General features: G+C 37.3%; 1 pseudogene across 1 annotated transcript in view; it reads left to right on the top strand.

Annotated features, from left to right (window-relative positions):
• Positions 1-2613: 2613 nt before the first annotated feature.
• The window catches only part of LOC145788995 (protein kinase and PP2C-like domain-containing protein), a 75865-nt pseudogene continuing 54479 nt past the window's right edge, over positions 2614-23999 (top strand). Inside the window, exons 1-3 of the transcript XR_014358637.1 lie at positions 2614-3160; positions 14635-14667; positions 15512-15599. The product of XR_014358637.1 is annotated as a protein kinase and PP2C-like domain-containing protein (transcript). The remainder of the gene's footprint in view (positions 3161-14634; positions 14668-15511; positions 15600-23999) is intronic.

Genomic DNA, 23999 nt, shown 5'->3' with positions numbered 1-23999 from the left:
TTTTCTTTTATTTTAGTTAGAGAGAGTTGTGAGGATATTTTGCTGTAACATTTTTGTTGCTCTTCCCCCCAAATCTTATTTGTAATAATCAAAGCGTTGTAATAATTCCCTACTCCCACTTCTTTCTATCACGTTCTTTTATTTGCTTTCCCTATCTATACATATGTAGTATATCAAGCTTGTTATCATATCCATGCTTTGCATCCATGTTTTATACCTTAAGATCTGGCTAAATTTGCATATATGAGTTTAATCTTATTATGTGATTTTGTGCGCTATCTCATGTCTTGAGATGATTCATATGTCATATATTTTAGAAGTCGGATCTTTAGTTGAATTTTATGAATGAATTGCATTAGGATCTTGTATATAAGATCTTGTATATAGGATCATGCATGTTTTATTAATTTTATTTTATAATTATTTGCAGGATGTCGGTAAATATGCAAGTTTTTGTGCTTTAGCATCCCGCTTGTGTATTTTTCTTACTATGTTTAGTTAGTTGTGAAGGTGAAAGTTTAGTTAGTGTGAAGTGCAAGTTTAATTTGTGAGGGGTGCAAGTTGAATCTGTGTAGGGATGCAAGTCTAATCTATGTAAGACACGAGTTTAATGTATGTAGGGTGTGGGGTGCAAGTCTAATATGTGTAGGGATACAAGTCTAGTCTATGTGAAGTGTAAGTTTAGTTTGTGTGGGGACAAATCTTACTTTGCGTGTGAGATCAAACATGGCCACTATATTTTTTTTTATATTATTATTTCGGTTTGAGTTATTATTTGCGTGGTTTGAATTAATATATTTTTATTTACAATTGTATTATTCTAAACGTTTTCTCCTACCAATATATATATATATATTAATTAGAAAAGTAATTTATTATCAATTTTAAATATATTTTTAGAACAATATCAATTTTATAAAAATAGAATTTGTATATTAAATATTAGATACATTTTAATAAAATAAAATAAATTTAAAAATATAAAGATAATTTTTTTTTTTATTAAAAGAATGAAGTGAGTGTATGAGTGCTGGGATAGAACTAGGAGAAGATTATGAGGGGTCATGACCCTTCTGTCTCTGTGAAAATTTTATTTTTCGTAGTACTTATATATATATATATATATGTATTATTTTATAAATAAAATAGCATCTTAATATAAAAGATATATACTTCATTCCTTTCTCATCTTTTATTCTCTGTTATTTTTCTAGAAAAAAATTTATTCATTCTATTAGAGATTGTTTATATGATATTTAAATTTTTTTATGTGTACATATATAATTTATATATCATATTGCACATATATGTGTATTTGTCTATACGGTAAAAAAATATTATTTATCTTTTAACCCCTGTAGTAATAAAATCCTAATTTCATCTTTGTATGAGAGAGAGAGAGAGAGAGAGAGAGAGAGAGAGAGAGAGAGAGAGAGAGAGAGAGAGAGAGAGTATGTGCAAGGCATATTAATGAGTGTAAGAGTTAAGGGGAAAATCCGTTTAGTTTAATTTTATAATTATGATTTAAATGTGAAATAGTGATTTTAAGTGTGGAGTTGTGAGTTCAGTTTTTAAAAAATAAAAATTTATTTGGTTATGAGTTTTGAAAATATTTTTGAGTTTTTTTGAATTTTGAATTTTGAAAAGAATTTTGAGTTTTGAAAAGAGTTTTAAGTTGTATTTTGAAATTTTTCGAATTTATTTCTTTTAAATATTTAAAAACGTTTAAGAAAAAATTATTTTTCATTTTAAATATTTTATTTCATTTTTGTAAATTTTTTAAATTCAGAACACAACTCCACACTCAAATCATAAGCAAACACATAACTCCAAATTCAATTCAAAAACTATTTTTAAAACTCATAACCAAATATATAACTCAAAACTAAAAACTCAATTCAAAAACTTTTTAATCAAAATATATATTTTTTATTTTTTTATTTTATTGAAAAATATTTTTTGTTATTTTTTGGGCAAATTACAAACACCCCCTCGAGGTTTGGTAAAAATACAGATTCTCCCTAAGGTTTGAGAAATTACAAATTGCTCCCTGAAGGTCAAATTTGCATATCAAATTAGGGAGAAATTTGTATGAAAATAAAAATCTTAGGGGGCAATTTGTTATGTAAATATAAACTTCAGGAGGCAGGATGTAATTTCTCAAATCTCAGGGGGAATCTGTATTTTCACCAAACCTCGAGGGGGTGTTTGTAATTTGCCCTTATTTTTTTAAGTATTGGCCAAATAATTTGTTGTGGTTTAGATATATATGGCCATCCAATTTTTTTTTGAAATTAAAAAAAAATTAAATATTTTAAAAAATAAAATCATTATCTTAAAACATAAAATAAAAAATATTTTTTAAAATTTTTCTTTAAATAAAATTTTAAAAAGAGTTTAGTTACGAGTTTTGAAAAGAATTTTTAATTAAATTTTAAGTTGTGTGTTTGATTACACATTTAAAAAAGAATTTTGAATTTTGATTTTTTTTTTTTTATTAGAATTACAATTTTAAAAGAATTTGGTTATGAGGATTTTTATTAGAATTTTGAGGTGGGTGTTTGGTACCCAACAACGGCTATATCTTTTTATCCTCCACTCTCATTTGCGATTAAGCTCACATCCCGAACCCACTATCTTCACATTCTGAAAAGTTTTGGTTAGGGTTTCTCTCTCTCTCTCTAGAATGGACAGTGAGAACTCCTCCTCCTCCTCCACTTTCTTCACATTCCCAACCAATCCGCCTCCATTCCTCGCCTTCTTCGGCAACGGAACCCCAATTCAACGTCCTCTCCGTTCTCTTCTCCCCAACGATAGATCCAGCATCGTTCCCCGTCAAATTATGTGAATTCACCATGTCTCTCACTCCATAAACGTTGAAGATTCCCAAAACGGCTTCGAAGAAAGAGAGATTTGAAGAGAAACCTGCACAGAGAAGAGAGGTGAGAAGCCATGGGAGGGCAGGGAAACCCTAGAGAGAGAAACAGAGAGGGGGAGAGAGAGAGAGGGGGGAATGGGGGAGGGGAGAGAGAGACGTTTAGGGGAAAAAAAATTTAAAAAAACGATTGGGAGGAAATCGCTTCTTCCTGCTGTGGCGGCATCCACCCGGATGGGGATTGGGAGGTCACGGAACATGTCCATTTTCGCCACAATTGACAAGGTTAGTAATTTTACATACATAATGTGTGCTATATATTTACATATATACATATTAATTGTGCCAAATTTAGTTGTTTGAATTCTCAACTTGTATCTGTAGAATTTGTGTGAAATTCGTAAATTCCCAACTCTGAAATTGATTGCACTGTGGTTTCCTTTTCATTGATTCATTTATTTATTTTTCTTTTTTTCTTTGTGTCTGAAGGCAGTTTTCAAATATCTTTTATGGAAGATGTTAAGTATCAGTGTTAAGTATCATTGTGGCCCTCAATCTATGTCTTGGCTGTTTAATTATCAGTGTTAAGTATTTAAGAGCTTGTTTAGTACATGATGTACGTGATGACTCTAGTTTTGAATGATTCACCATATTAGATGTCTCTATCTTTTGAAATGATCTTTGTTTAATTTGAAAGTGGTATTGCATTGCAGTTCTCTTTTTAGTTTGGTTTATACATTGTTTAACCCACATTACTTTCATATTCTGATCTGTTTTAGTGGCATTTGTTTCGTGTTTCTCTGGTACTTTAATTTTTTTTTTTTTTTTTTTTTTGGGAATCTTGAAACATTTATGTTTTTCATCTCAAAAGAATGATATGCTATGATTCTTTGAACGTTTTGGCTCATACTTGGCTGTTGAAGCTGGGGAGATCTTTAATTGTGCTGTGCTTACAATACTAGGCAGCATAGCCATATCATTGTGTTATTACTGCTTTTTTATGCGGAGGAAATTATTTATTTCGAGGCCTTTCTAGTTATGATTTTCTTATTTTTTAGATTGTGCTTTGATTTTCTGCATACGAGAATGGATACTATGCCCTGTTACTTGTATGGGTTATGATGTGGGTAATTTCATCCAGCAGATCAGGAAAGCTTTTGATCTTTGTTTTTATTTTTGTCTAATTTGTGTTCACTTTGATAATTTTCTCTGTTGACCATCTTGATGTTTAAAGTGTTGTTGTTTCATAGTATTAGTTAAAATGACATGAATGAAAAATGTTGTCTTCTAGTATTATTGTGAACATTCGAAGGGTAGTTTTTGACTCGCTAAAATGAACCTATTAAATTCCACAAATAGGGTCTTGTACCATGTTAGAGTTGTGCCGGCTTTTGTGATTGATTTTTGTGAAAATAGAACTGCTCTTTAAAATGCCATTGTTAGTGAGCCCCTCTTTCATTCGCACCATTTTGAATTTTTTTTTTTTTTTCTTTCTTTCTTTCTTTGTGTCTGAAGGCAGTTTGCAAGTATCTTTTATCTATGTCTTGTCTGTTTAATTATCAGTGTTAAGTATTTGAGAGCTTGTTTAGTACATGATGTACATCGAATTCTGTTCTTTTATTTTTTTAGCAAGAGAAAAAAAGCTCGATATATATATATATATATATTGCATGAGAAGAACAACATGCTTTGTCCTCTTTTTGATAACCAAGTCTATTTATTTCATCCATGAAAGCCATTGACTTCCATTCTTAAATGAATGCTCAAGTTATGTTGGCTTTCATTAGTGGGAGTTTTCAGAGGCCAACTGTTAATGGTGGACTGTGGAAGCATATGTGCCTTTGTTACTGATCTGTCTAATGTAACTCATGCTGTATTTCCATTTGCATATGAAGTTGGCAACTAAGATGTAGTGACTTGTGACTCCTCCCTCATCCTTGTGTTGTTTCGTAAATAATCCCACATTTGGTACTGCAAAAGTTGCTCAGAATAGCTAATCCCACGTGACCCCTTTACCTACATATGAGGGGTTATTTTGTCCTAGGAGTGGGATAGTTTAACCGGGGATAACTCTTTTGCATGTGAATGACTAAAATGCCTTTGCCTGGCTTACACATTCGGGGGTATCTTATCTGCCTAATCCAAACCGAAATCAAACATAGCCGGTGTAAAGTGGTGACTGTGCTCCTTTTTTTGGCACCTTTCTAATATATTTACTTGTCAAAAAAAAAAGGGAAGAAGAAAGAAATGGGCTGGAGTCTTCAGTGATTTGTTTTTGGTGATGCATCTAGGAGCACAACAGGAGAATCTTTAATGGAGGTGTAGTTTTTATTTTGGAGTAGAAACATTTGATATTGATCCCTTTTTTGGATTACTAATGTGTTATGTCTTGATATTTTGAAAATTTCCTGTGTCGGCATGTTCGTATCATGCGTAGTTTATGGGCAATAACATGATCTTTACTGGTTTAGATAGTCTAGTTCCTTGAGTTGTTGGAGCTTCTGTATAATGGTGGCCCTAATTTTGTAGGTATCTCTTTTGAAAATGAGACTTTAAACAGTATGGTTTCAAAGCTTGGTCATATATGGCAATAGTGGACCAGAGTGATGGTCTCTATATTCATTTTAGCAGGGGAATTAGACAACGCATTTGACATCAAAGTTTCTTTGAATCTATTTTATCTGCACAGAAATGAAAATTCTCTTTGCATGGAATTAGCTGAATGTCTTTGCTTTCTAGTACAATAAAGCTTGGTTGCAAAACCAAAATGCTGATATTCATAAAAGTAAACTTTTCATAAAAAACTGAAAACTGCTCGTAAAATGTTTGGGATGGTTATTATTATTATTATTTTGAATTTATTGCCGACAGCAATATAGTCTAAAAAGAACAAAAGGTTATTATTCTTTTAGCCTTATTGTTGAGTTTTTAGAACCCAAAAGCATATGCATAAAAAATTCTCGAATTTCTTTGAGAATAAGTAGATAAGGAGAAGAGGTGAACCAATATCAGAATAACTGGAAGATCTTTTGGAATATTAGTTTCTAATTGCTATGACCTTTATTTTGAATTGTTTTACTTGTGTTAAAATGTTGAGTTCATATGACAATGTTATATTTTGTCTATGATTATTTTATAGTACAAAAGAATATCAGCTTTGAAACTGTTCTAAGTGTGCTTTTGCCGTAATAGCGCTGTTGGAAATTATTTTAATATGCATTAATGAATCTTCTTCTGTGCTTCAAGTGTTCACCTGTCTTTCAAAGTTTTTTTTGCTATTTCCATTGCATTTGTGGCATGTTTACTAGATATTCCTTTTTCGGAGTCTTTTTAAATGTCATGCTGCAACAAAATTTTGATCCTTGTGCATGATATTGCATTAAAAAGCATTGCAATTTTAGGCTATTTACCTTCGTGGAGATGTTTTTCTTCTTATTTTTGTGTCGATTTTTAATTAAGAATTTGGATTATCTTCTTTATTTTTATTTTGTATATTCTTTTCAATGATGACCAAAATTCTTTCAAACCTGATAGTCTCTTGTACAAACTTTATGAGAAAACAGGCTTTTATAACAATGGAAAATGGAAATGACAACTGCAATTTCATTTTTAACATACGGTTCCCACCATACTTATAAAAGTAGCATGTGCAACCCTCTTCAAATTCTTTTGACGACAGAATGTTCATTTTTTTGGATGTCGTACCAGTCTCGGTTACCATCCTTGTGCTATGTCTTGATAGTCTTCTTCTTTTTTTAATCTTCTTTCCAAGAGGATGAAATAATGAATAAGCTGCCCATCTTTTGATTTGTCCTTTGAATTTTTTTTTTGATAAATAATTTATCCTTTGAACTTTTCATCCTTGAGATCCCACTTATCTGCTAACTGGGGGTTGAAAAGTTGCATGGCCCATGGTTAGCCAAATTCTCCCCATGATTATTCTTAGATGGATGACGGTGGCATGAATATGCAAGTGGTTATTGGATTAGGAGTTGTTTCTGGATTTTATTTTTTGTTTTGTTGGAGATGCATTTTCTTTCTGTGTTTTCTTACTTGTAGAGGATGCCTCATCCTTGCCTCTTTTTTGATCTATTCAATAAATTCTGTTTTTGCTGATCAAAAAAAAAAAAAAAAAAAAAAGTTTTGTCATTTGAATTCAGAGGTGGTTGATTGGTTTTGAATGGTATAATTTCTTCTTATCCTGATGTTTGTTGTTTTTTACTGTCTGAGGTGCATTCTTTACAGAAAGCTGTATAGGGTACAAGCTTCAGTTCACAAGTCAAGCTCACTTATAAATGGTGTAGAATTCAATTTATTTGATGAGCTTGCTAAGGCTTGGTTTGGCTTAGTAAGCTATGATTGCTTTGATGGTTTTATTTATATATTTAAGTCTTTATGTGGAATTTTCTTTGTACCATTTAAGTAGGAAAAGATTGATGCTACTTTTTTGCAGTGAAGCATTGTTGGAGGATAATTTAAGAGCAACCCACCACTTGCCTTGATGAGTTTGGATCATTGAATATTAAGCAAGATGAGTCAGTTTATTATGCTAACATGTGCTAGATGAAGGTGAAGGTTCCCACTTCATCTAGACTGTAAATGAGATGAAGCCAGCCAAGTACAAGGAGCTTGAGCTTGGTTCAGTAGCATAGGAGCTAGGCTCAATCTCAGCTTAGACTTGTTTTGACAAGTAAAATTCATACAAAGCCGGTTTTTGGAGATAAGCCACTACTAATTCGATATTTCCTGGAGACGTTTCTTTGATTGACTTGAGTGTAGTTTTTGATTCTCTCTTCTTTTTTTTTTTTTTTTCACTTTTTATTTATTTTTTTACAAGATGTAGTTAAGAAGTTCAGCTTTTCTCTGCTTCTCTTTCTTTGGCTTCTTGCTTTGCACTTCAACTTTTCAATGAGCATCTTGAGGGTCCATTTGATTAGAGTAAAAAATATGATGGAAAACAAAAGTGATAGATAGTGAAGTGAAAGAAAAGGTGAAAGGAAAATTTATTTTCTCGTTTGCATTTGGTTTAATTTTTTGTGAGAAAGTTACAATAGTTGGCTACTTTAATGAGAGAAAAAAGTGACTGTATTTTTTTGTAAGAATCTAGAAGCAAAGTTGCCATTCTGGTGTGGGTTGTATAAGATATTTAACTTTGTTGTATTTTCCACCCTTCTCCTGCTAAACAAATACATGAAATTAAATAGTTGAATTTTTGTTCTCTTTCCCCATCTTCATCCTGTTCAAACTCAGTCTGAGTGATTGTATGTTGTTTCTTCAGCAGTCACTTGCTTTGCTGACATCAACTGTTCGTTTGAAATTATTTTGCAGTTGTATCCTCCTAATGATTGGCTAGTGGGTTCATCCTTGCCCTCTAAATTCAGCCCAACCATTATTGAATCAGCACTCAATGAGCTTACCCCAAACAATGTTAGGTGAGTTCATTGCTTCTCCGAGAAGCTCTAACTTACTATATTACTGATACATATGCTATTATTGACACGTCCTTCCCTTTATATATTTGTTTTGTCCAGGATGTACATTTAGTATCGATGATGCAAAATGTCCTTAATTTTGGCATTAGTAAACAGGCTAATGAAGTATCTGTTCAAAAACATGCTAATGAAGCATTTAGACTTCAGTTTACACAGAGCATACAAGATCACTCTGTGCATGCCTGCAATACTTGTTATACATTGCATGTTTGTTTTAGTTATTATTAGAGAGGTCCATTACATGCTATGAACACATAACAGAGACAGGAGTTCGCAGCTCAGATAAATAAATGATTGTATGTTGTTCTTATATACCTATTTTATTGAAAAGACACATGGAAAATGCTTCATCTTCAGTTGGATCAGAAATTATCCAGAGAGTAATGTGACTAATAAAGTTTCTGATAGAATTGTTGTCTTTGCGAGTTAAATATCGTAAGTGTCAATATAGTCAATAATAAGACAATTTGCATGTCGCTGTGCATACAGGATCCAAATGCCATTGTTTCAAGCATACTCATAACATGTGGTTTGGCTGGCATAATATGAAAGCATGTTTAAGGTGAATGTTCATTTATTTCATCTAGAAATTTAGGATGCTAGGAACTATCCAGAAACGATGGGAAAACTGAAATTTAGGCAATCAACAATGTCTTGCCTTGCTACTTGAAGGTTTGATTTCAGTAGAATATTCAAAAACTTGATTAACGTCTGCTAATTTGTCATTGGATTTTACAGTAATTATGGGTATTGTGAGTGCTCGATTCATCTTTCCCTCCTCTCCGTTTAGTACATAGCTAGTGTATTTACTGGTAAAACTTCATTAGTACACTTGCCCAAATGGAAGGTAATGATATTGAGGACATTTCTTTCACTTGGCAATTTTGATGTTGAATAGATGTTTAGACAATAATGAATACTTGTTGACTATGCTCTTATGTCCATTCTTGCCCAACAATTGTTGGGACACTTGCAAAAGTGTTCACCTTTATTGACTCAAGTGCGTGCAGTAGTCCAAGGGCATTACTCCTCCTTGTCAAAAATTTTTTATATGGTTATTATTTTAGGTTAAGTATGCTATATAAGTGAATTCACTTTCATTATTGTACATCACATTCCATCCCACATCGTCTAGGTGGGAAAAGTTCCTGAGTTATATAAATGAGATCATATTCCTTCCAAGTAACAACATGCTTTAAACCCTTGAGGGCCTAGCTCAAAGTGAACAATTGTTATGATTTGAGATGGGGGTGTTATAGTAGCAGAAGCTGTTAGAATATTTCCTTATTTCTTTATTTAGATTAGATTGTGATTGTGATTGTGATTGTGATTGTGATTGATTGATTGATTGTGATTCTTTAATCAGTCAGTAAATCAATCAATATAAAAGGTGATTCCTTAATCAGTGCCTTAGGGCTTCCTTTTGTAATAGTTGATTGATTAATATAAATGGTGATGATATCATAATCATCACTCAAGCTTTGTATTCTCTTAAATTATATGGTATTAGAGCCAAAACCCTAAAAACCGTCACTCACACAGCCGCTACCACCAACCAGCCATCACCTATCACCACCCATCCTATATCGCTGGTCCCTGAGTCTCTGTCGGAACCAGCCAAGGTCCCATAGAGCTGTTTCGACTTCAGCCGAATGCCCCTCTGGCCTAGTTGACCCTCATGAGGGTTGTCCTAGCCTCTCTTTATGTATTTTGGCTCCTATGGATGAGTGTTTGTGGGTTGCCCATCTTTTGTTGCCTCTGAGTCTCTGTCGGAACCAGCTAAGGTCCCACAGAGCTGTTTCGACTTCAGCCGAAGGCTCCTCTGGCCTAGTCGACCCTTGTGAGGGTTGTCCTAGCCTCTCTTTATGTATTTCGGCTCCTGTGGATGAGTGTTTGTGGATTGCCCATCTTCTGTTGCCTCAAGTTTCTTTCCCTCTACCTATGTTACACGGACTCTTTGGAATTTAGAAGGTACCTGTGTCGACACGACACGACACGGGTAAGGGTGTGGGATACGGCCGGGATACGGCTCCTTAGAAACGGATACGGCAGAAGAATCGAAAGAGAAGAGAGCAAGGAGAGAACCTGGCCTTCAACTTCAATCGGTTGCAGAGCATCGATCGATTTGTGAAGTTGATCGATCTGCGAAGCTTGATCTGCGAAGTTGATCGATCTACGAAGTCGATGTACTGTGCTTCGTCGTCTTCCCCTTTGAGCTCGATCTCGGACTTTCTTTGTCGTCTTCCCCTTCCGTCGTCTCTGCGAAGTCATTGCTCTACCAACCAATTTTCTAGGTCTTCCTCTTCCGTCGTCTCTGCGAAGCTAACACAATTTTTATTTCTATAGGTCTCTGACTTTTCTTTTTAATATAATTTGAATTATATATAATATAAATTATATTAATATAATATTATTCATATTATATAATATTATTTATTCAAAAAAATATTATATAATATAATATATCATAAATAACATAACTGTTATGTTTAAAATTAAAATAATTTATTTTATCATATATAATATAATTTATTTTATGTCTAAAATAATGTTTATAATTTTTATTTATTATTTATTTGTTATTTTTTTAATAAAATTTGTTATTCCTTAAACTTTTTAAACTCATCTTCATATAATAAATATATTTAAAAATAACTATTTAACGTATCTCCATACCCGTATCCTAATTTGGATCCGTATCCACGTATCCTTAATTTTTAATTTTAAAGTGTCCGACCCTTAGATACACACCCGTACCCGATACCCGCACCCGAGTCCGTGTAACGTAGATTACTATTAGGAATCTCTCTCTCTCTCTCTCTCTCTCTCTCTCTCTCTCTATTGATAAATACTATTAGGAATCTCTTTCTTTTGTTTCTTGATTGATTTGCTGGAAGAATTTAGCTTATGGGCTGATGTATAGTTTGGCCTTTTTCCCTCTTATGTAATTTTTGCCCGGGATTTCTCCTTGTGTCTCGTTCTGAATTTTATCTACCAGGAAGAGGAAAATTCTCCTTCATTATTCCCCCTTGAGATACAACATGAACAAAATAAAGTTGGTTGTCTTAAGGCTGGTCAGGTTGAATTCTCAGACTATTTAATCTTGGATTAGAAAACTTAGGCTGTCATTGATTTAGTAGTATTGGAGGGCCAACATCAATCATTATATTCTCCTATGTGTTGGAGGGCTAACAAGAATTTGAATCAAATGGAAATTGATTGGATGGGATTTTGGTGTACTGAGAAGTTGATGTACAAATGCCTAGGAGGACTAGCTCCAACCTTCAAAATCACAATTGAAGAAATAATACCTATTGGGAGCAAATATCAATCATTTTATTCCTCCTTTGTGTCTGCTTAGCAAAATCATAGAAGAAATAATAAGACATATTGGGAGCAACTAGAATGGAAAGAACCCTCCTTGTGTGACTTGACTGCTTAACAAAATCATAGAAGAAAAAATACATATGAAAGCAAGTCAAATCCAAACAAAAGTATAAAGAAAAATCTTAGCCACAACATATCCAATTTTTTATAGGAAAACTTTTGACTTGAAGGATAGCTAAGGGACAAGCTTGAAAGAAAAAATCTTCCATTGTATGAAAATTGTGAGTTTTCAATCAACTTTGTTTCCATCTATTAAAAAACTGAGATCTCAAGTGGAAGCAGACACCCAATCTATTAAAAAACTGAGATCTCAAGTGGAAGCAGTCTCTAGGGATTTTCATGGCTCAAGCAGTGGCCAACGATTTTGCAAAGTCTAAGGTGGTTTTAACTTGGATTTTGGATGGGATTGGTTTTCAAGTCATCTCATTCATAAATACTCGTTCCATCCCAACTGTTTGTCAATTTTCAGCATTTATGCCTTTTAGTAGGGTCAATAAATAATGTATTTTTTTCCCTACAAATTGAAAGAAAGAATAAATAAAAAAACATAGATGATTTTTTTGGGATGTTTGGAATAGTTAAAATGGACCAGCAATTTCGTACGGGAGGAGAATTAAACTAGTTGTAACCAAAATAAATTTGTCAAATAAGAAAAGCATCCATATTCGCTTGCACTATCAATTGATTAATATGCGTTTTACATCACTTTAATACATTTTAAGTTTGTTTTGGTGATTTCCTAGTCAATGGTGGATCGTGTTTAATTTGTGGTGAATTCACAGAGTATCATGGATGCTTGATACTCTACCAACCATTCAGGAACAAACATCACCGATTTCCAGTGGTATAAGAAACACGCTAACAAGTTTTAGGATTCAACACCTAAGGCACATGAACTGGGTTAGGGTTGGGTTGTTTCTATTTTTTTTTTCCCTTACTAATGGTGAATTGGTTGGCTACGGGGTCCTGTGGTTTTTGTCTGTTTTGATTTTCGACAAGAAGAAGGAAAAAAGAAAAGAAAAAGGGAATCCTTTTGCGTGTCTAATTGATTATTATATTGATTGCAGAATTGATTGGCATAAAGCAAATTCGTACTGGTTTAATTGAATAAAATGAACAATTCATAATCTCTGTCATGTTATGTTATCAATCCTAAGCAAATTCTTTTCCATTTTGAGGGCTAAATCTCCTCTAGACCTTATTCAAGTGCCAAACAACATTTTAAGTGTGAAGCATTAGCACTTTATCTGAATCACTAGATCTTTAGCATTGTCAAATTAATTTTTTATTTGAAATGTTACTGCAATAGTCGTTTGACCATAAGATGTGAAATAAAACCCTGTTTATAGATGAGGGCTTATTAGGGTTATATTTTAAGCCTGGCTAAGAAAGATTTATACAAGTCAACTAAAATTTGGGATATACGTAGATCATGGGATATACGTAGATTTTGTTCCCTAGGAATGGCACTGTATAGTTACCAAAAAGCATGACATTTTGCATTTCAACTGCAGGAAACTTTCACCAGAGTAAATGTTCCCATAGAGTGGCTGCGATGATTTTTTCCACGGCAAAGCATGGCTGGTATTAAGGGCGATACATGTTAGATTAGCACAATGTAAGAATGGAGTGTCCGTGTCGTGTCCGTGTCATGTCCCGTGTCTGTGTCCGTGTCCGTGCTACATTTTGCCTCTGTCAGATGGCGTGTTTTATGCCAAAGTTTGTGTTAAGAGTTCTTGGACTCCAGTTGCTGGTCTAGAGTGAGCAAGTGAGGATGCAGTTTAAGAAGTGTGTCCTTAATGCCTCTTTTGTTGTCTATGGAAGGAGAGGTATAGGACTTCATTTCAAGGAGTGAGGTGTTTGTGACCATGGAAGCATTTTTTTCCCTTCTTTTAAGCAGTTTATTTGTGTGGCCTATAGGGGTTTGCTGCAATCATTGGACTTTTTTGGTTAATTCTAAAGATATTTTTTGTGTGTCATTTTTGCTTCTCTGCATGTACTCCGGTTTGCACCCTGTTGAAGCTCTTTTGGATTTTTCTTATTTACAAAACTATGTATATTTTTTGTTGGCTCTTCATGAGACTCATTGCCTTTTACGATTTTCTATAAAAAATGATCTTCTTAAAGTTGTAGATTGCTGTTTATTCTTCCATCCTTGGTCCATGCAAGTTAATACGGGACATTGGAACGTATATCACCTAAGTATGCATCTCTAAAAGTTCCCAACATGGTTTATTCAACAGGGAATGATCTCACAAGGTTGGATCTTCCTGTTTAAATTAAACTACGTAAAAATGTTTTTACTTCTCTTGTCACCCTGTTCAAACTGCGTAAAAATGTTTTTACTACTCTTTATCACTCCTTCTGTTTTTGAGAGACGCAACTAGTTGTTTTCTGAAAGTCAACATTGCAGATCCATTATCATTTGAATTGAGATTTTTTGGCATGGCAGTAAATGCAGTAGTTTTGACTATTAAGTTTCATACATTGTCAGTCTTGTACTCTTGTTATGTTCTTTCGAGGCTGGCTATTATTTGGGATCAAATATTTATGCATCAAGTGGCATACCATGTCCATTGAAGGTAAGCAAGGAACTAGTTATGTGCTAAGGCATAAACATTTTTTCATTAAAAGGAAGGCCGTAAACATAAGATTAGTGCGAATGTTGCTGCTAACTATAACATGTGTTTTGATTCATTCCAATATAGGAAGTGAATGCTTGGTAATAATGTATATACTTGTTTCTAGATGATAGAATTTCCTGATCATTATCTTTGTTAGTAATTGATGCGTATCTACTTATTTTTCATTTCACGTTAGAATTGCAAGCTGGATTCATATGTTCGTTATTAATCTGTTACCCAATTATTTATTTTGCAGAAAGCAATTTGCAAGGACCCAACTGATTCAAAGGTTAGTATTGAACTACTCTTCATGTATCATTCATTATTGTGTAAATTTTTTTAGAACTTTTTTTTTTTGAGTCTATAATCTATATTTTCTTTCTGAAGGCACTAGGGGAAGAAAAGGAGATAAAATATTGAATTTTATTTAATATATATCTATATTTATTTATTTTCTAAAAAATGGAGAGTTGTTTCAACAATGACGTAATAGTCATATAAGCACTGTTGACTGGAAGTTGTTTTCTCAGCCGTCAATAATATGAATCTTATGATTCCAACGTTTATTGTAATCCTTTTCCTACATCCTATGTTTGAGTTGTTAGTTGGATGATATGTGGTTTGTACTCATTAATTGTGAGGGTCATGTCCTGTTGGAGTTCATGTTGCTGTAGTTGTGCATACTGAAAGGCTAGCATTGTGTTTCATTCTTCAGGGAAAACAAATTTTTTTGCAATTTGGTGTTTGTATTGGACATGAATGCCATTTTTCTTCTTCTTCTTCTTCTTCTTCTTCTTCTTCTTCTTCTTCTTTTATCAAGGTGGTTGTGTTAAACACCATTTTGTAATGGATATTGACATGCCATTGTGTCCTTGATATGTGTTTCATGTTGCAGTATTTATCCCATTCTAACATCTCACGTACGTAGATGCCTGAACCTCAGGCCTAGGTTTAATTACAAACCAATAGGCATAGTCAAAATTTCATATGTGGTGGTGTAGTATGTTTGTTCCTTAGGATTGATTGACATTTGTCATAGATTGGATATATTGATGATTCTAGTTTCCTACAATCTATAATACACTATGCTGAATGTTTTCTTTTCTTCTGCTTTTCTTATATATATGATGTAGGAAGTTCCACCGCTCGATGTACCAGAACTTTTGGCATTTTTAGTTAGGCAATCTGGGCCATTCTTGGATCAAATTGGTGTTAGAAGAGGTAAGCAATTCTCTTGAGTTTTGATTTTGATTTTATAATGAAGTGATCAATAATATTTTGAACTTTATATTGATAAAATAAAGGTATATATATATATTTATATATAGAAATACACATAGTTTAGTTCCTATTAATGGGGTTCTAGGCACAAAGCTGACCTTTAATCATTATGTACAAAGTAGCTGCCTTGTATTCACACTCACTACTTCAAGGTTATTAGGCCTGAATTTAAAACCACTAAACCAATCGTCCCCTTTAAAGTACACCCACTTCAGTCCGAATTAATGGAATATATATATATATATATATGTTTGTCTCGATAATTTGTATTGAGGATGATTGATGTAGTTTCATATATGTCATGTGACAAAATCTTTGCTTCACAACTTTAGATGGTCCTTTAGATAAGCTTTACTACACCAATTGAAACTAGTTTGCAATTCTTAGGCAGAAGTAAAATTCAGGACTGCAGCCTTATGTAATACAGATGCCTTACAATTGAAATTATCAGAAATGTGCTACAAATTTAAACACCAGAACTACATTACAAAATGGTTTTTTTCTTTATCAATGTATGATTGTCTGCTTTTTGCTATATTCTAGAACTATCTGATGCTTTAAGAAAATTAACGATGTGGATTTGGTATATAGAAAGGTTCAGGGGAATAATTGACCTGTTGGTTCCCCTTATTTAGATGGTTGGGTTATGTGAGTTCACAGGTACTAGATAAGCAGGCAACAAGTATCAAAACTTGAAATTTTTTATCTAGAACTGTCTTTGAGGGTCCGTTTGGGGTTGCTAGACCTATTTGAAGGTGCTTATTTAGGTACGCTGACAAAATCAGCTGGGAATGTGTTAGGCAAAGGTTGTTTAAAAAGTGCTACAATTGGGTCACATATAGAATTATAACTTTTGCCAGGGGCCAAGTTTTAAAGTTAATATACAACAATGCAAGTATTTTTTTTTAATTTTTTTTTGTTGATAAATTCTTTTTTTGTTGTTGATAAATTCAATGCAAGTATCAGTGGGCCCAAAACAACCAATAAGCTAAGAGGCATGATTGGATGTTTTTTTGAAAAAAGCTAACTTTTTGTTTAATTTGAAGTAGATCCACTTTAACCAAATGCCACAAATGGAGTTGTCTTGGTTCTAGTGTGGTTTGACTTGGAAAATTTTAAATTGTTCCAATTGACAATATGGAAGCAGCGTGTCATTTGGAGGTCTGAAGGGCTGTTCTTATATTAAGTATTCCACATGCTATTTGTAATATTTGGTTTATTTTCAAGGAATAGTTCCATGGTTTATAGCATATAATCTCTATTACTTAATTATTGACAAAAATGTTAGGACAACTAAACAAGCATACCAACTAGACAAAATATTTGGTGAATCCCATACCAATGGTGGGACCTATGTACAAGCGCTCTGTTGGTATTTTTTTTTTTTAAGTGTTTCTAGCATTTTTGTGTTATTGATAGTTCAGATGTTTCTTATACTCCAATGTACTGAACTCAGACTAATCATGGTTACTTGGGTTGAGGTTGGCAACATGGTTCCTCTTGCGTATGGTTGTTCTTAGAGTACACACACATACTTACATATATATATATATACATATATATTTTTTTCAATTTTAGAATAACTATATCCTTTCTCATGGTCTCAATTCTCATTTTTTTTTTGTGTTTTTCTTCTGTCTTTGAGGCACCTATAACTTAGTTTCTGTTATTCCTTCTTGACAATATTTTATGCCTTCGTTGCTACTCTTAAACCATCCTGTGCTCCTTCACCTCATATTGTCTATGCTTCATGTTACTCGTAGCTCTAGAGAAATGTAGCACCTCATATTGTCTATGCTTCGTGCTACTTGTAGCTTTAGAGAAATGTAGTCATTTCTTATTGTTGTGCCCCCCTCCTGTCTGTGTCTGTGTCTATATCCTCATTTTTACATTTGCTTTTTATTGTCATTCAACATTTTGTACGGTATAGCATATGCCATGCAGCAGTCTTATGGAGATTTTCCATAAATTCCTATCCAATTACATGACTGCTTCAGAAGCACTTCTCCTTATCATCCACTTGTTATAGCTTTAGGACCATAATGAGCTGGAGCTGGCACAGAGCCTGCTTGTTCAGCCTGGAACTGGGGTTAAGCGTTAAATAATTTGGGGTTGAGGCAAGATACGTGTGCTTGGCTTAATTAGATTTGGTTCAAATTAGAAAGTTATAATTGGTTCAATAAGGTGTGTTGGTGATGTACAAGAAAGCACTTAATTAATCTGAACATTATGGATTAGTTCTCTCTCTCTCTCTCTCTCTCTCTCTCTCTCTCTCTCCCTCCCTCCACCAGACAAAGTGAATCAAAAGCATAGCAAGCAAACCAAATTGTATGTGTGTTTTCGACAGCCTCCAAAATATCCGTCCATCATCAAGGTGAACTACCATTACCATTATATCACCATCCTATTATCTCCAATTAAACCACCATTAATAACATAATCAACGATAGGTCACTACTCACATTCATGTCTCTATTCTTTGCTACCTACACTGATAGAGGGCTCTTCCTTCTTTATACTAAATAAGTATGTATGTATCTCTCTACTTGCGTATATTGATAGAGGGCTCGTGCTTAAGTGTTAGAAAAGTGTGTTTTCCGACCTAGTTTTTAAATCGGGAGTCCCCGTGCCTGTTCGTTAAGTTTTCACAACTCAAATTGGTTCCTCCTGAGATGTTCGGGGTGTTCCCCAGGCCTTCTCGTGATTGTTACACGATTCCGGCCTGCCGATACCTGTTTTCAAGCTTCAGTGTGAAAAAAGTACCTTTTCCGACCTAGTTTTCACACCGGAAGTCCCGCGCTAGATCCGTAAGTTACCACAACTTACATTGGTTTCTCCCGAGGTGTTGGAGGTGTTCCACGGGCCTTCTCGGGACTGTTACAGGATTTTTTTGGCCCCAAATGGCCTATTTTCAAATTTGAGTGTTTAGGAAGTGCATTTTTTGACTTAGTTTCCAAACCGGGAGTCCCATGCGAGTTTCGTAAGTTTCCATAACTTATGTTGGTCCCTCCCTAGGTGTTTTGAGATGTTCCCCGGACCTTCTCTTGGGTGTCACCCGATTTTGGCCCCCCCGATGGACTATTTTCAAGCTTAGGTGCGAGAAAAGTGCCGTTTCAGACTTAGTTTCCAAACCGGGAGTACTGTGCTAGTTCTGTAAGTTTTCACAGCTTACATCAGTCCCTCCCGGGGTGTTTGACGTGTTCCCCGGGCCTTCTCATGACTGTTACACGATATTGGCCCCCGACGGTTTATTTTCGAGCTTAAGTGTGAAAAAAGTGCATTTTTTTATTTAATTCACAAGCCGAGAGTCCCGTGCTAGTTCCGTAAGTCTCCGCAACTTACCTCTTGGACCCTCCCGAGGTGTTTGGGGCATTTCCCGGTCCTTCTCGTGACTGTGACACGGTTTTGGCCCCCTCTCGGTGTCCTATTTCCAAGCCTAAGTGTGAAAAAAGTGTCTCTTTCCAACTTAGTTTTCAAACCGGGAGTCCCCGTGCTAGTTCCGTAAGCTTTCAACACTCGCGTCTGTCACTTCTGAGGTGTTTGAGGTGTTCCCGGCCCTTGTTGCGACTGTTATATGATTTTGGCCCCCCGATGGCCTACTTCTAAGCTTAAGTGTTAGAAAAGTGTGTTTTCTGACCTAGTTTTCAAATCGGGAGTCCTCGTGCCTATTCGTTAAGTTTTCACGGCTCAAATTGGTCCCTACTAAGATGTTCGGGGTGTTCCCCGGGCCTTCTCGTGATTATTACACGATTTTGGCCTGCCGAGGCCTGTTTTTAAGTTTCAGTGTGAAAAAAGTACCTTTTCCCACCTAGTTTTCCAACCGCTAGTTGCGCGTAAATTTCCACAACTTACATTGGTTTCTCCCGAGGTGTTGAAGGTGTTCCACGGGTCTTCTCGGGACTGTTACAGGATTTTTTTGGCCCCCGATGGCCTATTTTCAAACTTAAGTGTTTAGGAAGTGCATTTTTTGACTTAGTTTCCAAACCGGGAGTCCCCTGCGAGTTCTGTAAGTTTCCACAGCTCACGTTGGTCCTTCCCTAGGTGTTTTGAGGTGTTCCCCGGACCTTCTCTTGGCTGTCACCCGATTTTGGCCCACCCGATGCACTATTTTCAAGCTTAGCTGCGAGAAAAGTGCCGTTTCGGACTTAGTTTCCAAACCGGGAGTCCCGTGCTAGTTCCGTAAGTTTTCATAACTTACATCGGTCCCTCCCGGGGTGTGTGACGTGTTCCCCGGGCCTTCTCGTGACTGTTACACGATTTTGGCCCCCGACGGCTGATTTTCGAGCTTAAGTGTGAAAAAAGTGCATTTTTTGATTTAGTTCTCAAGCCGAGAGTCCCGTGGTAGTTCCGTAAGTCTCCGCAGCTTACCTTTTGGACCCTCCCGAGGTGTTTTGGGCATTTATCGGTCCTTCTCGCGACTGTGACACGTTTTTGGCCTCCCCCCGGTGTCCTATTTCCAAGCCTAAGCGTGGAAAAAGTGTCTCTTTCCAACTTAGTTTTCAAACCGGGAGTCCCCGTGCTAGTTCCGTAAGCTTTCACAACTCGCGTCTGTCACTCCCGAGGTGTTTGAGGTGCTCCCGGCCCTTGTTACGACTGTTACATGATTTTAGGCCCCCGATAGCCTACTTCCAAGCTTAAGTGTTAGAAAAGTGTCTTTTCCTACCTAGTTTCCAAATCGGGAGTCCCCGTCCCTGTTCGTTATGTTTTCACGGCTCAAATTGGCCCCTCCTGAGATGTTCGGGGTGTTCCCCGGGCCTTCTCGTGATTGTTACACGATTCCAGCCGCCGGGGCCTGTTTTCAAGCTTCGGTGTGAAAAGAGTACCTTTTTCGACCTAGTTTTCGAACCAGAAGTCCCGCGCTAGTTTCCACAACTTACGTTGTTTTCTCTCGATGTGTTGGAGGTGATCCACGGGCCTTCTCGGGACTGCTGTTGGATTTTTTTGGGCCCCGATTACCTATTTTCAAACTTTAAGTGTTTAGGAAGTGCACTTTTTGACTTAATTTCCAAACCGTGAGCCCCATGCGAGTTCTGTAAGTTTCACAGCTCACGTTGGTCCCTCCCTAGGTGTTTTGAGGTGTTCCCCGGACCTTCTCTTGGCTGTCACCCAATTTTGGCCCCCCCGATGGACTATTTTCAAGCTTAGATGCGAGAAAAGTGCCGTTTCGGACTTAGTTTCCAAATCGGGAGTCCCGTGCTAGTTCCGTAAGTTTTGAAAACTTACATCGGTCCCTCCCGGGGTGTTTGACGTATACCCTGGGCCTTCTCGTGACTGTTACACGATTTTGGCCCCCGACGGCTTATTTTCGAGCTTAAGTGTGAAAAAAGTGCATTTTTTGATTTAGTTCTCAAGCCGAATGTCCCGTGCTAGTTCCGTAAGTCTCCGCAACTTACCTTTTGGACCCTCCGGAGGTGTTTGGGGCATTTCTCGGTCCTTCTCGCGACTGTGACACGGTTTTGGCCCTCCCTGCGTCCTACTTCCAAGCTTAAGTGTTCGAAAAGTGTGTTTTCTGACCTAGTTTTCAAATTGGGAGTCCCCGTGCATGTTCGTTATGTTTTCACGGCTTACATTGGTCCCTCCTGAGATGTTCGGGGTGTTCCCCGAGCCTTCTCGTGATTCTTACACGGTTCCGGCCCGCCGAGGCCTGTTTTCAAGCGTCGGTGTGAAAAGAGTACCTTTTCCGACCTAGTTTTCACACCGGAAGTCCCGCGCTAGTTTCCATAACTTACATTGGTTTCTCTCGAGGCGTTGGAGGTGTTTCACGGGCCTTCTCAGGACTGTTACAGGATTTTTTTGGCCCCCGATGGCCTATTTTCAAACTTAAGTGTTTAGGAAGTGCATTTTTTGACTTAGTTTCCAAACCGGGTGTCCCGTGCGAGTTTCGTTAGTTTCCACAACCCACGTTTGTCCCTCCCTAGGTGTTTTGAGGTGTTCCTCGGACCTTCTCTTGGCTGTCACACGATTTTGGCCCCCCCGATGCACTATTTTCAAGCTTAGGTGCGAGAAATGTGCCGTTTAGGACTTAGTTTCCAAACCGGGAGTCCCGTGCTAGTTCCGTAAGTTTTCACAACTTACATCGGTCCCTCCCGGGGTGTGTGACGTGTTCCCCGGGCCTTCTCGTGACTGTTACACGATTTTGGCCCCCGACGGCTTATTTTCGAGCTTAAGTGTGAAAAAAGTGCATTTTTTGATTTAGCTCTCAAGCCGAGAGTCCCGTGCTAGTTCCGTAAGGCTCCGCAGCTTACCTCTTGGACCCTCCCGAGGTGTTTTGGGCATTTCTCGGTCCTTCTTGCGACTGTGACACGTTTTTGGCCTCCTCCCCGGTGTCCAATTTCCAAGCCTCAGCGTGGAAAAAGTGTCTCTTTCCAACTTAGTTTTCAAACCGGGAGTCCCCGTGCTAGTTCCGTAAGCTTTCACAACTTTCGTCTGTCACTCCCGAGGCGTTTGAGGTTTTCCCGGCCCTTGTTGCGACTGTTACAAGATTTTGGCCCCCTGATGGCCTACTTCCATGCTTAATTGTTAGAAAAGTGTGTTTTCCGACCTAGTTTTCAAATCGGGAGTCCCCGTGCCTGTTCGTTATGTTTTCACGGCTCAAATTGGTCCCTCCTGAGATGTTCGTGGTGTTCCCCGGGCCTTCTCGTGATTGTTACACGATTCCGGCCCGCCGAGGCCTTTTTTCAAGCTTCGGTGTGAAAAGAGTACCTTTTCCGACCAAGTTTTCAAACCGGAAGTCCTGCGCTCGTTTCCACAACTTACTTTGGTTTCTCTCGAGGTGTTGGAGGTGTTCCACGGGCCTTCTCGGGACTGGTACAGGATTTTTTTGGCGCCCGATGGCCTATTTTCAAACTTAAGTGTTTAGGAAGTGCATTTTTTGACTAAGTTTCCAAACCGGGAGTCCCATGCGAGTTTCGTTAGTTTCCACAACCCACGTTTGTCCCTCCTTAGGTGTTTTGAGGTGTTCCCCGGACCTTCTCTTGGCTGTCACCCGATTTTGGCCCACCCGATGCACTATTTTCAAGCTTAGCTGCGAGAAAAGTGCCGTTTCGGACTTAGTTTCCAAACCGGGAGTCCCGTGCTAGTTCCGTAAGTTTTCACAACTTACATCGGTCCTTCCCGGGGTGTGTGACGTGTTCCCCTGGCCTTCTCGTGACTGTTACACGATTTTGGCCCCCGACGGCTGATTTTCGAGCTTAAGTGTGAAAAAAGTGCATTTTTTGATTTAGTTCTCAAGCCGAGAGTCCCGTGCTAGTTCCGTAAGTCTCCGCAGCTTACCTTTTGGACCCTCGCGAGGTGTTTTGGGCATTTCTCGGTCCTTCTCGCGACTGTGACACGTTTTTGGCCTCCCCCGGTGTCCTATTTCCAAGCCTAAGCGTGGAAAAACTGTCTCTTTCCAACTTAGTTTTCAAACCGGGAGTCCCCGTGCTAGTTCCGTAAGCTTTCACAACTCGCGTCTGTCACTCCCGAGGTGTTTGAGGTGCTCCCGGCCCTTGTTACGACTGTTACATGATTTTAGGCCCCCGATAGCCTACTTCCAAGCTTAAGTGTTAGAAAAGTGTCTTTTCCTACCTAGTTTCCAAATCGGGAGTCCCCGTCCCTGTTCGTTATGTTTTCACGGCTCAAATTGGCCCCTCCTGAGATGTTCGGGGTGTTCCCCGGGCCTTCTCGTGATTGTTACACGATTCCAGCCGCCGGGGCCTGTTTTCAAGCTTCGGTGTGAAAAGAGTACCTTTTCCGACTTAGTTTTCAAACCAGAAGTCCCGCGCTAGTTTCCACAACTTACATTGTTTTCTCTCGATGTGTTGGAGGTGATCCACGGGCCTTCTCGGGACTGCTGTTGGATTTTTTTGGGCCCCGATTACCTATTTTCAAACTTTAAGTGTTTAGGAAGTGCATTTTTTGACATAATTTCCAAATCGTGAGCCCCATGCGAGTTCCGTAAGTTTCACAGCTCACGTTGGTCCCTCCCTAGGTGTTTTGAGGTGTTCCCCAGACCTTCTCTTGGCTGTCACCCGATTTTGCCCCCCCGATGGACTATTTTCAAGCTTAGATGCGAGAAAAGTGCCGTTTCGGACTTAGTTTCCAAACCGGAAGTCCCGTGCTAGTTCCGTAAGTTTTCACAACTTATATCGGTCCCTCCCGGGGTGTTTGACGTGTTCCCTGGGTCTTCTCGTGACTGTTACACGATTTTGGCCCCCGACGGCTTATTTTCGAGCTTAAGTGTGAAAAAAGTGCATTTTTTGATTTAGTTCTCAAGCCGAGTGTCCCGTGCTAGTTCCGTAAGTCTCCGCAACTTACCTCTTGGACCCTCCGGAGGTGTTTGGGGCATTTCTCGGTCCTTCT

This window comes from Camellia sinensis, unplaced genomic scaffold, assembly GCF_055761805.1.
Source record: "Camellia sinensis isolate YWXY unplaced genomic scaffold, ASM5576180v1 Unanchor3, whole genome shotgun sequence".
NCBI lineage: Eukaryota > Viridiplantae > Streptophyta > Magnoliopsida > Ericales > Theaceae > Camellia > Camellia sinensis.
The sequence above is the reverse complement of the archived record's forward strand: the minus strand, read 5'-3'. Positions and strand labels throughout refer to the sequence as shown.